At 46.0% G+C, this 13,486-nt stretch overlaps 1 long non-coding RNA gene across 2 annotated transcripts in view; it reads left to right on the forward strand.

Moving 5' to 3' along the window:
• The first annotated feature begins 3,862 nt into the window (after window positions 1-3,862).
• The window catches only part of LOC108641840, a 34,642-nt gene continuing 25,018 nt past the window's right edge, over window positions 3,863-13,486 (forward strand). Inside the window, exon 1 of one of the 2 annotated variants that reach the window (XR_001922309.2) lies at window positions 3,863-3,951. This is a non-coding gene — a long non-coding RNA (uncharacterized LOC108641840). Of the gene's footprint in view, window positions 3,952-11,740; window positions 11,910-13,486 lie in introns of those variants that run through there. The other variant, XR_001922308.1, reaches the window with a different exon arrangement.

The raw sequence follows: 13,486 nt of genomic DNA on the forward strand, positions 1-13,486 counted from the left end.
CGCTCAGTGTCACAAATCACTCTCCTGGCAGTGCCACTTGCTCTAAGTGGGGCACGGCGGCTGTCAGAGGGTCGTCGTCCCGATCCGCACGTTCCCTTCGGCATCTCTTCCCGTTTCCCGGCGTGGCCAGGTTTGGGTCTTTGAAGCAGCTTTGCAATTGTGAGCTTTAGATCTGGGATAATAAAACATCAAAGTAAACCAGACTGTTGTGGATATAGAAAAAAAAAAAATCAGGACACTCAGTAGGACTTCAGGGAGTAATAAATTTGTTCTATATTTAATCTCGTATTTATCGCAGTGTCAGTATGAGACCACTTCATTTTACTACTTTAACTGTGTCTAAGAATAACTGAATCCTTGAAATATTGAGAAAGTGGCTGATACCTGGTGGTAGCTGATGGGATCCAGCTTTAATAGTTATTGATTGGTTTCAAAAAGCTCCCAGTAATATCACATCTGAGCTACTGTATGTGGGGAGTTCAAATCCTATCAGTTATTTAAGATTAGAAGTAATTGCAGATTTGCAGCTTAATCATCTCTCAGTAGGTGAATCCAGCCAGGACTTCAGGTGTCATTTATAATTTTGCAGAAAAATTATGGTTGATCTGGTCTGGTTTTATTGTGTGAAAATCTTGACGTCCCTAAGTTCAACTATTCTCAGGCATTTCCTCAACTGCTGTGAAATTGGTGTGGCTTCTCCAAGTGGGATGCAAAGCCCTGTTTGAAATCTGGTTGTCTAACAGGGAACATGAGGGATAAAAGAGCCCTGTAGGGTTGGTCTTAGTGCTTGGTCCTTTCTGGTTGTGCCCCGTGTCTCGGGATGTGGTGAAAAAACCCACACATCCTCTTAGAAAAATAAAAATTAACCATGAGTAAAGGGAATATTTTCCATCCAGAAATTCAGGAGAGCAAAAAATCAGATTAAACACTGCTTTTTAGTACTAAACCTCTGCCTGGGTAACCTGGCATTTACCTGTGCTTCGCTGGAGTGCTTCAGAACACCACCATAAATGATGCTTTATTATCATTTGTGTTCTTAGCCTTTGTTTTACTGCTCTGGAGTTTAATAATTCCATTTATCAAAACATTTGGGTTTTTTTCTTTTTTTTCTTTTTTCTGGTATGGCTTGTTGCACAATTAGAGGCTCATTATTTTTCTTGGTTGTGATCAAGCTCTGCCTGCAACGAATTTCCTATTTGAACACACAGATCTCCTGGAATTCCCCGCTGCTCCTTTCACCAGGAACCGGCTCTTTGCAGTTCCTGGGAAGTGACCAATTTTTTAGCAGGCAGGGCAAATTATTTCTAATTTTTATTGTTGGTGTTTCAGTGTGTTCTCAGAGGAAGTAAAAAAGAGACCACAATTGTTGGGAGCTGCGAAGCTGCGACGGGAGTTTGAATTCAGGGTTTAAATTGAATTTCTGATGTCTGTGCCGACTTCTTTGCCTGGGATTGGATTATTTCCCCCTTTCTTTCAGGGGATTAGGGGATTTGTAAACTAGCACTCCTAACAAAGGTGTGTAAAAACACTGGGAGGGTCAAAACTCTTCTGTTTGCATTGAATGAATTATTTTTACCGTCCTGAAACTGTGGTTTGGGGGGAAATGGTGAGGAAAGGCAAAACCATCCTGTTATTTTGGAGGGGAGCTGCTGAAGAATTTCACGTAGGAATTAATGAATGAGGAGGTATCAACTGAAAATTTGTTATTTTGTGCCATTTCCCATGTGGAATGTGGGTCTCACTAGAACAGAAAGCTGTTCAAGGCTCCTGACTGCTCAGGGAGCCAGGCTGGGATCAGGGAAGTGTTTCTGACTGGGACTCGATGCTGGATGCTTGTGTGCTGCTCATAAAGGACCACAGCCCTAATAAAGAGTTAAAATGCACATATTTATGGTCTTTAAGTCCCTTCCAACTCAAACCATTCCATGATGTGATATTTAGACTGGATATTTTGCCTTATGGTCAAGGAAGGTCCTTGCCTTGCTCCCATGTTCCACTGGGTGTGGTATTAATTGGTTGTGTGAATTAACTGAGGACTAAGCTTCATTAGGCTGCCATTATGATTCCATTTGTATTCTTCCTGTCCTAAATCCTCAGTGAAAACATCTGTTAGTCACTCAAAATAGAAGTCTGCATCCTTAGGAGCAATTTCCCCATCATAAAACTGGAGATTTTTACCCATCAGACACCTTTAATGGTACTTATTTTTCTTCCAGTGCCGGAGAAAACCTTTCAGTAAGACAGTTAATCTGTGTTAACTCCAGCTGCGAGTGTGTGTCTGTGTTTGTGAGGCCAGTGGGATTCTCTGATATCTGTAAAGAGCTCTGAGATGGGCAATGTCCTGTCCTCCCTCCTTGGCATTGCCTGTCCTTTACCCAGTTTCCTTCTGTAGGAGTGTGTTCAACTTTTCACAGAATGATTGAATCACTGAGGTTGGAAAAGACCTCCAAGGTCATCGAGTCCAACCTGTGCCTGATCCCCACCTTGTCACCCAGCCCAGAGCACTGAGTGCCACGTCCAGTCATTCCTTGAACTCCTCCAAGGATTGGGACTCCACCACCTCCCTGGGCAGCCCCTTCCAATGTCTGACCATCCCTTCAGTGAAGAAATTCTTCCTGCTGTCCAACCTGCAGCTCCCTGTGGCACAGCTTAAGGCCGTTTCCTCTTGTCCTGTTGCTTGTTCCCTGGGAGCAAAGCCTGATCCCACCTCACTGCCCCCTCCTTTCAGGGAGTTCAGGTTTCAGTGTTTCCTTTGATCCACACAGACTTTGTTGGGTCACTGAGACATGTTCTGAGGAAGCTCCTACCTGTCCCAGGCTGACTCTCCTTGCCCTTCAAGCATGAGCTGCTGGGTTCCCATCCAGCCAGGGACCCTCAGGAAGTCTCAAGTTTTTGGAGCTTGGGTCCCTTTGCCTTATTAATGAAAGAGAAGTTCGTAATAGAAATGCAACCTCAAAGCCTGACAACTTAAGGCTGGTTTTACTGAGAGTGCTGTTAAGCTCTGTATTAGATTTCAGAGCAGCTTCTTTGTAGGAGCAGGGAATGTCTGGGAAAATTTACCATCCCAGACATGGAATTTGCTCCTGCAGCCTTTGCCTGATGAATCTAATGATGACACCAAAATTATTTGCCCATTAAAGGATCTATATCGCTCTTCCTAATCATCTGAGTAGAATTATAAAAAGAAATTGCAGCTTTAAATTAGGCTGTTTTACCCACCTTTAAATTAGAACTGTTTACCAGCTCTGTGTGTAGCTGTTCCATTCCCCTGCACACCGTGTCCCATTCAGCCCACAGCAGAGGGGCTGATGTGCAGCCCTGAAGAGTTGGATACATCTAAACCCTCTGGATTCAGTCAGCAAAGTCAGCCTTTGTGGGTTTATGAGCTCATGCTCTTTTTTCCCCCCCCAGGGGAGTTCTGTTATCTGCTAAAGTTGTATCGCCTTGGGTCAAACCAGTGGGATTATCTAAATGAGGCTGTTTGCTACCAGTCCTTCCCGACTCAGCTCTTCTCCAGCTTTGATGGAGGCCCTTCCTGGGGTGTCCTGCAGTTGTTCCATCGTGCCTTTGGTGAATTAAAGATGTTAACTCCGTGTCCTGAACAGGTCAGAGCTCGGGGTGACAGGGATAACCAGCCATTGTGCAGCACTGCCTGTGATCCGTGATCATTGCCTGAGTCAAAGGAAGGAACCACAGAGCAGAAGCAATGTTTGGTGTTTCTAAAGTAGTTCCAATTTGAGAATAAAACACCTTTTTTTTTTTTTTTTTTTTTTTTTTGAACTCTACCAGTTACTGAAAACAGCTCACAATGCTTGAAAGAGCTTTTCTGGCAGTACGGAGAAGTATTTTCAGAGATCTCAGGCCAAAACGTCGCGCGGCTCATTATCGTCTCTCTGATGGCAAACAGAAAAGAGCACAGGTGGCCAAGGAAAAGGTGTTGGATCTGGGCAGGTGAATTGTGATTTTCCTCCAGGTTATCCAGCCATCACCTGGCATTTGTGGCTTTCAAAGTTCCCGAGCAGGAGGTGCCGTGTGTTTAACAGCCTGTGGTGGATGTTTTAGTCCTTGGAGGGATTTTGGAGCTTGGCAAAATTTTCTTCAGTGCTTGTTTTTTTTGTAATTTTTGCTTTGCTTGTTGTCTCTTTGCTGTTTTAATTAGGGAGATTCCCACATTAGGAAGGTTCCCCATGGCAGGGGGGTTGGAACGAGATGATCCTCAAGGTCCCCTCCAACCTAAACCATTCCGTGATTCTGTGAATTCTGAGGACATGAAACAGTTTTCCTGCAAATATTGAGAACAGGGCAATTACAGCTGTTTTATTGAGTTTTTTTATTATTTGTTTTGTTTTCATGCAAATTCCTCTGTGGAATAGGGATTACTTAAGCCTTAGAAACAGTAAATTGTCATGGAAGAGCTGAAACAGCAGGGTGAATTTTTGCCCCTTGCAGAGAGAGGAAGCATCTGTGGAACAAAAACCTTTCCACAGATTAATTGTGGATACTTTTATTTTTAAGTTGGGACAAGGCACTGAATATTCCAAGGTCAGTTTTCCAGCTTCTCTGTGGTGTTGATGTTGAGATGGACTCAATGATCTTAGAGGTCTTTTCTCACCTTAAGGAGTTACGATTTTGTGATGTGGAGGACCAGGTTCTTTCCTGGTGACTCAACAAAGTAATGACAGTTGGGAATTTCTCATATACTGGAGAGACTTGAAGATCCTTGTATTTTTTAGGGTTTACCTATGCAATATCTTCTGGCTGGGGTTCCAGGACTACCCTGGAAGTGCCCAAGGCCAGGTTGGATGAGGCTTGGAGCAACCTGGGCTAGTGGGAGGTGTCCCTGCCCATGGCAGGGGGTTGGAGTGAGATGAGCTTTAAGGTCCCTTCTACCCCAAACCATTCCATGAATAACTCTATAATTCTCTGATTCTCCAGTCAATTGAGAAGCTGGTGAAGGAGATTTGGAAAACTTGTGTTTGTTCTTGGTATTTTTATTAGACAGTTATGTTTTGTGTGTATTTATTGGGCTTTGGGAATAAGTTTAGAGAAATTACTCTTGCGTTGTTGGAGTTTTTAGCAGGAACGTGTTTTATTTACTTTGCAGTCGAAGTGTGTTTTAGTGTGAAGGATTTTACAGAATCACAGAATCCTGGGATGGTTTGAGTTGGAAGGAACCCTAAAGATCATCCCATTCCAACCCCCTGCCATGGGCAGGGACACCTTCCACCAGAAGATTGCATTTTAAGAATGCCTGTGGTCTCTGCAGAGAGCTGAGCCCCTTGGAGGAGGAGGGAAACCCAACTCTGAAAACAGGGCACAGACATTGTAATCCCCCCCTCTGGATCAAATCCCATCTGCCCCTGGGATACACATGATAAACAGGGTACCTGGGGTGATTTTACACAGAGATTCCTTGGTGTGAAACCAGGAATAGCTTCAGCAGCTCTTGGATGAGTCACTGAGCTGTGGTTTCTCTCATTTTTCTTATCTTTTACCACTTGGAGTAACTCGCCCCGGGGTCTGGTGAGAGTTGAGTCCCCACTGATTTCTCTGCAGCAGGTTGTGATTTGAAGGAAAATCCTGGAAGAGGGCAAGCACTGAGAAGGGAGCAAGGAGATATGTTGCCTGAATATTTCCTGGGAGGCTCCCAAGTGGTGCAATAACTAATCTCAAGGGTGATGGGTGTTTTAAAAGGAAAAGCTTGGGTCTGATTTCAGCTGCTGGATGATGTGGTTTGGCTCCTGCCTTGGAGCTATCGGTGTAGGAGCAGGTCAGGAAGAAGGTGAAGAGCTGGTGAGTGAATTGAGGAATGTCTTGGCTTTGACAAGAGGCAGCATGAAATCTTGTGTGGGGTTCTTCTGAATTCCTAAGAGCAGGAAACAAAGGGAAAAAGCAGTTGAATTCAGAATCCCGAGAGTTGTCTGTTATTCTGCCTTATAGGAAGGAGAATTCCAAGTAGCTGCAGCCTGTTCCTCTCATGCAGTGAATAGAACTTTATACTGTGATAGTACCCGTTAAAATCATTTATTTTCTCAAAGCAGAAATGGATCCGTAGTTTTGTTCACAGAGGTTACTCAGTGCATAAAATTTTGATGTCTCTTCATAGAATCATGGAATGGTTTGGGTTGGAAGGGATCTTAAAGCCCATCCAGTTCAACTCCCCTGCCAGGGGCAGGGACACCTTCCACTGTCCCAGGTTGCTCCAAGCCCTGTCCAACCTGGCCTGGAACACTTCAGGGATGGGGCAGCCACAGCTTCTCTGGGCCACCTGTGCCAAGGCCTCCCCACTCTCCCAGGGAGGAATTTCTTCCTAATATCCAATCTAAATCTTTCCTGTTTTAGTTTAAAACAGTTCTTGGCATCTCACCTGAAACATGAGCCATGAGCTGCACGATGCCTTCCCAGCCCTTCGGAGAGCAGAGCTGTCCCTTGGGATCCAAGCCCACTAATCCACCTTTCCTGCCTGAGCACTCCCGATCCCAGGGAGACTTTTCATCTCCAGCAGGATTTCAAACCACAGACCTCATGTTCTCCAGGATGTGAGCAGAGTGTAATATTGATTCTAATGCTCACTGTGGTTATTTATTATGTTCATTAGCAGGGAGGAGATGAGAGCCCATCGCGGGGTATTAAGTTGTCCCAGAGACACCTGGATAGTAAATTATAAATAAACAGTGGAGTAGAACTGGTGGGAAGCTGGGATGGGCAATGTAAGGATCTACCAGCCAGGCTTTTTAAATGAATAACGTGCAGGGTCAGTGTGGTTATTGCTTCCTGTGCCTGGGAATGCTGTTTTAAGGGACCTGAATGACTGGAGACATAACTGGACTGAGCTCATTGAGGTCCATCTTGAGATGACTCTTTTCTGTTGCACAGCACTGAGACTTCATATACTTGTCTCCACATATCCAGAAAACCCAAAACTGGAGATAAAAACCCCAAAACTGCCGTTTTGCTGTAAATATACACTTCTAACAAAGCAAAGATTGAGCTGAAATAATTAATGTCCCTGTAGTGTTGATTACTTGGAAAAGGGAGGTGAAAACCTGAGTAGAACAGGAAATGTTTGCTTGTGCTGCTCATTTCAATTCCTTCCAGTTCACCACCAAAGAGACCCTTTTTTATCCCAAGGGAGCTGGATGTCTGTGTGCAGGCATGGGATTGTAGCATTTTCTGACTTACTGGCTATTATGGACATAGTGGTTAACAATCTTAGAGGTCTTTTCAAACCTTAATGATTCCATGATTCCACAACCCATCATTCAGCTTTTACTGGAGGCTTTTGAACCCAGAACCAGAGCCCCATGGTGTCCTATTTCGTTAGAAAAATAAAATTTATTTGACCAATGGGGCCTCAGGAAAAGCTCAGTGACAGAAGGACCAGTTGAAAGCAGCGGAATTCAAAACATGGAAGAGTGGCCAAACTTTTTGGACTGCTTTTAATTGTATTAACTATTAAAAAACACCCAAACAAACCTACATTTCTGCTTTCCTTTAAGCAGCCGTGACTTGTAAATAAACTATTCAGCTCTGTGCTCACAACCTAAACCACTGGAGATGTATTTAAAGCCATAAACCCTGTTGCTGCACTTGTATTTTTGTTTTAAATCCTGTTTGTGCAAGGCTGTTAATTTACACAGGGCTTTACAAACACAGATAAGACACTTTCCCTGCCCAGGTAACTCATTCTTCCAGGCTTGAGCTTCCCAAATTAATGCTTTGGCCAGGTATTAGGGCATCCCCTCGCTTCCTGTGAGCAATCCTTGAGCCTTTTTGGGTGCTAAGATTGCTTCACCCAGGGGGTTTGATTCCCAGTTGGGCACTGGGCTCTGTTTTGATGCTGGGAATAATTTTGGGGTGATGAGTAGGGTTGTAGGAGCAAGTCAAGGCTTATATTAATCCCCAACTCCCTGTGTTTGTGCATAAAAAATATCCCCGTGTGCCAAACACTAGTTAAGACATCTAATAATGACAGTTCTTGGCATTTTTTGTTGTAGATCTGTCCCATTCCTCGATTTGGGAAGGATCCTCTTTATGTTTGGAAGCGTCAGAGGTTGCATCTCCGTCCCACTGTGCTTGTTCTCCCGAGGATTTTCTGGTGATTGCTCGTGGCTTCGAGCACTTCAGACAGGCTGAAAACCCTGAGCGTTTCCTGCAGGAGAGTGTTGTGTCCTCCCGGTGCCAAATGGGTCAGAATCTCTGCCGTGGTGGTGGCAAACTGCGAGCTGGCAGAGGAAGGAATAAATCAGGGACCGTAGGAAGTGTTGTGGGGAGATGATCGTTAACCAGCATTCATGTGTAAAACGCGGCGTCGAGACATTCAAACACTGCTAATAGCCTTTGATTAACCATTTTTGTTTTGTTCTTGCTCAGTGTGTTAATCACTGTGATTAAAATGCTTAGCCACCATGGAGCTAGGCGTTGGATAAATTAGGAAGTGAGCAAATCCAAACAGATGGGGCAGGGAAAATTAGTGTCTCTGGCAGGGCCGGCGTTAGACGAGGCAGGGCCAAGGAAGATTTAGGGGGGAGACCCTAAATAATCTAAGAAAAGCAAATTTGCCTTCCCAGTGGGGCTGCCAGATCTCCCCATCCTCCTCCTCCTATAAAGCTTTGCTTCCTCAAGCCTTTTTCCTCTGCCTGTAGAACCCACTGCTCTCCTTACCCATCAGATCCCAGGACAAGCTGGGGCTCTGCCCAGGATGCTACAGCCAGGTTTGGAAGCCATTCTTTCCTTTAGACAAGACTTATTAACATCCCAGTGTCTTTGTGGGGTGGGTGCTGCAAATCCCTGCAGACAGGACCTGGGGAGAAGGATCAGCCACTGAGTTCTAGCTCAGGACTGGCCCAGCTTTCTAGGTATTTGGGGTTTTTCTTCTTTTTTTTATAACAAAAGCAAAGGAATGCTGCTGATGTTCAATCCCTCCAAGTGGCTGTGGTGCTATCCCATGTCAATGGGAAGCCATTCTCCCCAGCCTGTCCTTCCAGGCCCTTGTCCAAAGTCCCTTTCCAGCTCTCTTGGAGCCCCTTCGGGCACTGGAAGAGACTCTGAGGTCTCCCTGGAGCCTTCTCTTCGCCAGACTGAACACCCCCTTCAGTGGGACGAGTGACTCATTTAAGCTGTTGGGTTTAGGGCTAAGTCCTTGTCTGATGCAGTTTTTCAGGGAAGAAGGGGAGCTGGGAAGGGTGAGAAAGGCACCTTGTGAGATCAGGAGCCCTGATAGGTGTCGAGATGCATTAAAATCAGCACCAAGTCATGTCATCCCTAAAGAGACATCACAGATAAACCAGGTGAGAGCAGGGGATTCTCAGGGGTAGCTTTGGACAAAGCCAGAATTACCTGGAGCAGGGAGGTGGTGGTGAGACCACACTAACAGCCCTCTGTGTTCCTCCTTACCCTTCATCTGGTTTTCTGTGTAACTCATTTTCTGGTAGAGCTGTGGAAAAAAAAAATATGAAATGGGTAGTTTTGGTGACAGCAGGTTTTTCCCTGTTCTGTGCTGGGATCTGTAGCTGGGATTTCCAATTTCCCTTCTAATCAAAAGGCTTCCTAAACCTTTCAGAAGTGCTCTCCTGGGATGACTGAGCTCACAGAAATGCAAGTGCTTTGTTTCTGCTGGTGTCAGTCTCTTCAAAGGTACCTGAAACACAGCACAGCCACCAACCCAGTCCTGCTCCTGTCACTGAGCATCACAGGGCTGAGTATATCCAGTATATCCCTTTTCCAGCTGTTCCAGTCTAGCCCTGAGTACTTAATGATCCTGGGATATTACGGTGGGAAAAGTTGGAAAGTCTGGGAGTTTCCTTACTTATATAAAATGTTGAATTTAATCTAAACTGGTGCTGAATCAGTGCCTATGTGTCCTTTTCAGGTCAAGTTGAATTTTGGTTTTTTGCTATACCAGAGGGATTTTTACTGATAATCCCAGAATGGTTTGGTTGGAAGGGTCACAGAATCCCAGAATGATTTGGGTTGGAAGAGAACTTAAAGGTCATCTTGTTTCACCCCCTGCCATGGGCAGGGACACCTCCCACTATTCCAGGTTGCTCCAAGCCCCATCCAACCTGGCCTTGGACACTTCCAGGGATGGGGCAACCACAGCTTCTCTGGGCAAACCCTGTGCCAGGACCTCACCACCCTTGCAGCCAATAATTTCTTCCCAATATCCCATCTATCCCTGTCATCTTTCAGCTTGAAGTCATTCCCCCTTGTTCTGTCTCTCCAAGTCCTTGTCCCAAGTCCCTCTCCAGCTCTCCTGGAGCCCCTTTAGGCACTGGAAGAGGCTCCAAGGTCTCCCTGGATCCTTCTCTTTTCTAGGTGAACACCCCCAGCTCTCCCAGCCTGGCTCCAGAGCAGAGGGGCTCCAGCCCTCAGAGCATCTCTGTGGCCTCCTCTGGACTCTCTCCAGCAGCTCCATGTCCTTGTGCTGTTGTTCCCCAGGGCTGGAGGCAGCTCTGCAGGTGGGGTCTCACCTGAGGGGTCAGAGGGGCAGAATCCCCCCCTCCCCTGCTACCCACGCTGTGGGATGAGCCCAGGCTGGATGGGGACATGTGTTTGGGGAAGGAGGTTTCTGCTCAGAGCTCAGGAATGAGGTGTCAGCACCTCTGGGATTCAGGATGAGCCGGTGCAGCTCAGACCCATAAGTAGCAGGAGATGAAATCCCGACCTTGTTGGAGTCACTGGGAGCACTGATGTTAACTGGAATTTGTCCCATAGGGTCAGGTCACAAGAAGTCACAGGAGGCCACCTCTGTTGGGCTGGGCTTGGGTTGAGTTGAGGATTCTCCATCCCCCAAAAGTGCCAAAAGCAGCTTCTCCTTCAGTGAGAGCACCGAGGAGATGAGTTACTGGTGTAGTTACTGGGGGGGGGGCACAGTCAGCAATGGGTGGGTCCTCAAAGCCTTGCAAGGACAGCATCCAGAGCTCCAGCTGGACAGAATTCCATGGAGAAATCACATGCTTGAACTCTGAGGGTGCATTCCTGGCTCCTGAACTCTTCTCTGACCCTTGGCAATTCTATAACTCATTTAAAAGGCAGTTCTTCTCTGCTTGTTTGTTTGGGTTGGGGTTTGTTTGTTTGTTTGTATTTTTTATTTCTACTTTTTTTTCATTTCCCCATCCCCTACATTTAGTGCTTTCCCTCCTCCTTATATGATCATCCACTGCTTTCCTATTATTTCTGATTTCTTTCCTGACTAATCTCAGCAGATTTCAAGCCTCATAAAAAACTTTGCTACTGTATCTCCTCCCTCACACTGGTCTTGCTTTCCTGCTTTCATCTCCATTTTTTGCACCTCGGGTCATATCCCTATATGCAGGAATGCATAGGTAGAGCTAAATAAAAATGTCTTTTATACCTGAAATATATAAGAAGACCTTAAACTCACCACTGTGTATTTATATACCTAAAAAAGTGGCCTTATTCAGCACTTTGTAAGGGGATTGAGACATGTGAGTCTCCAGCTGAGTGTGTTAAGCTCCGCAGTGACCACAATTCCAAATATTTTATTTGCAGCGTGTTAAGGTTTTTTCAACAACTGCTCTATTGTTATTGCCAGGAAAATGCTGACATATATTTTATGTAACACATCAGATGTGATCCAGGCTCGCTTTGCAGGGCTGAGTAGCATTGCTACGGCCAATTGTTCGACACAGCATTTTGCTACGTTTCCTGACATGCTTAATAAAGATATTTCCATGATTCTCGAGTCAGCCTGAATGCCATTAACTGCTGGCTTTCTGAGGAAGCAGAAATGCAGCTCCCAGTGCCAGGCTCTGCAGGTTTGGCTCGGCAGCCACCAGGTAGGAATCTAGAGCAGCTGAAAATTGAAATAAAAGCAAACCTGTGCTGGTTGGTGTCACCTGGGCCCTGCTCTCTGTCCTGCACATCGACTCTATCCGTGGATTAGGGTAAGGCAGAGCTGGGGGTCATTTCCTCAGGGAGGGGGGTGGAGGTGGTTGGATATTTTGGCACACAGGAGAGCTGGCAGAGGATGTAAGAAAAGGTCTGCTGTCAGCCTTTGTCAGGTCTCTGTGATATCCGTGTGTTGCCTTGGCAGAGTCCAGAGCCTGTGGATGTGCCGACCTTGCAGCCAGAACATGGATTTGTTATTCCAGGAGAAGGGAGCTGGGTCTCATTGTCACAGATGTTTCTTCACTTATAACTTGCAGTGGATAAGTGGGTGGGAGGGAGATGGGAAACCTGAGTTGGACCCAGAGGGATGGGACACCTTTCCTACAAGGAAAGGCTGAGAGAATTGGGATTGTTCAGCCTGGAGAAGAGAAGGCTTTGGGGTGACCTGATTTGTCCTGTACCTGAAGGGACAAGAGGGAATGGGTTCAAAATGAAAGAGAATAGGTTTAGATGAGATATATGAAGAAATTCTTCCCTGTGAGGGTGGGGAGGCCCTGGCACAGGTTGCCCAGGGAAACTGTGGCTGCCCCATCCCTGCAAGTTCAAGGCCAGGTTGGATGGGGCTTGGAGCAACCTGGGCTAGTGGAAGGTGTCCCTGCCCATGGCAGGAGGGGTCAAACAAATTGGAATCTTTAAGGTCCCTTCCCACCCAAACCATTCTGTGATTCTGTGATTCCTGATTTTCCCTGTGGTTTTGATATGCTGGGAGAAGAATATTCTACTTTTTGTGTTTCAGGGGGTGGTGTGGAATGACACGGGGTTCCTCAGGATGTCTCTCTACATTTAAGACAGTGCTGCATCACTGAACATCCCAGTGGGAGGGGATCAGGCTCAAAGCACATCCCTTCCCACAGGGGGTTTACCAGTTCCTCAGGCACAACCAGTTTTTTCCCCAGTTTCTTGTATTTTTGTGCAGAGCAGTTTTCACTAGAAGAAACAAAAACATTCCCCTTTAACTTTTGCCACCCTGAAAACTTCAGGAGAGGAAAGAAGAATATTCTGTCATGATAGAGGTGTCCTCTTGGACCATGTGAGCTTTAAAGAAACCAGCAGTGCAGGGGGAGGATGGAGACCAGGAGGAGTGTGGAGGAGGAGGTGGGATCTTGAATGCTCCCTAAACAGATCCCAAGGATGCCCCAGTTTGGTGCAGAAACTAAAGCAGGGAGTTGATTTGCTGTTTTGCACAGATCTGAACAGCTTCTAAGCTGCTTAAAATAAGCACTTGGAAGGTATCATGTTGCTGAGGAGGTAAATGGTGAAGGAATCACAAGTTGGGGTGTGGGGAGAGATGTGTGACAGAGCTGAGCCCAGGATTTGGGACAGAGGGGGAGCTGGAGTGGGAAGGTCCAGGCTGTGTTTGTACTGTGGCAGAGTGACCAGAAGAAGAGGGTGTTGTGGTCAAGTGAAATAAAAGGATTTATAAAGTGAAATGAACCCAGCACCTGGTGAGAGCTTTGTCACTGCTGTCACAGTGTCACCTGCTGTCACAGGAGCTTTAGGACACACAGATTTGCTTCCAGCACAAGGAGAGGAGTGAGGCTACTCCTCGCCAGTTTGATTTAGTTTTCCTCAA

Source organism: Manacus vitellinus, unplaced genomic scaffold (assembly GCF_001715985.3).
Source record: "Manacus vitellinus isolate BGI_N305 unplaced genomic scaffold, ASM171598v3 scaffold_82_pilon, whole genome shotgun sequence".
Lineage (NCBI taxonomy): Eukaryota > Metazoa > Chordata > Aves > Passeriformes > Pipridae > Manacus > Manacus vitellinus.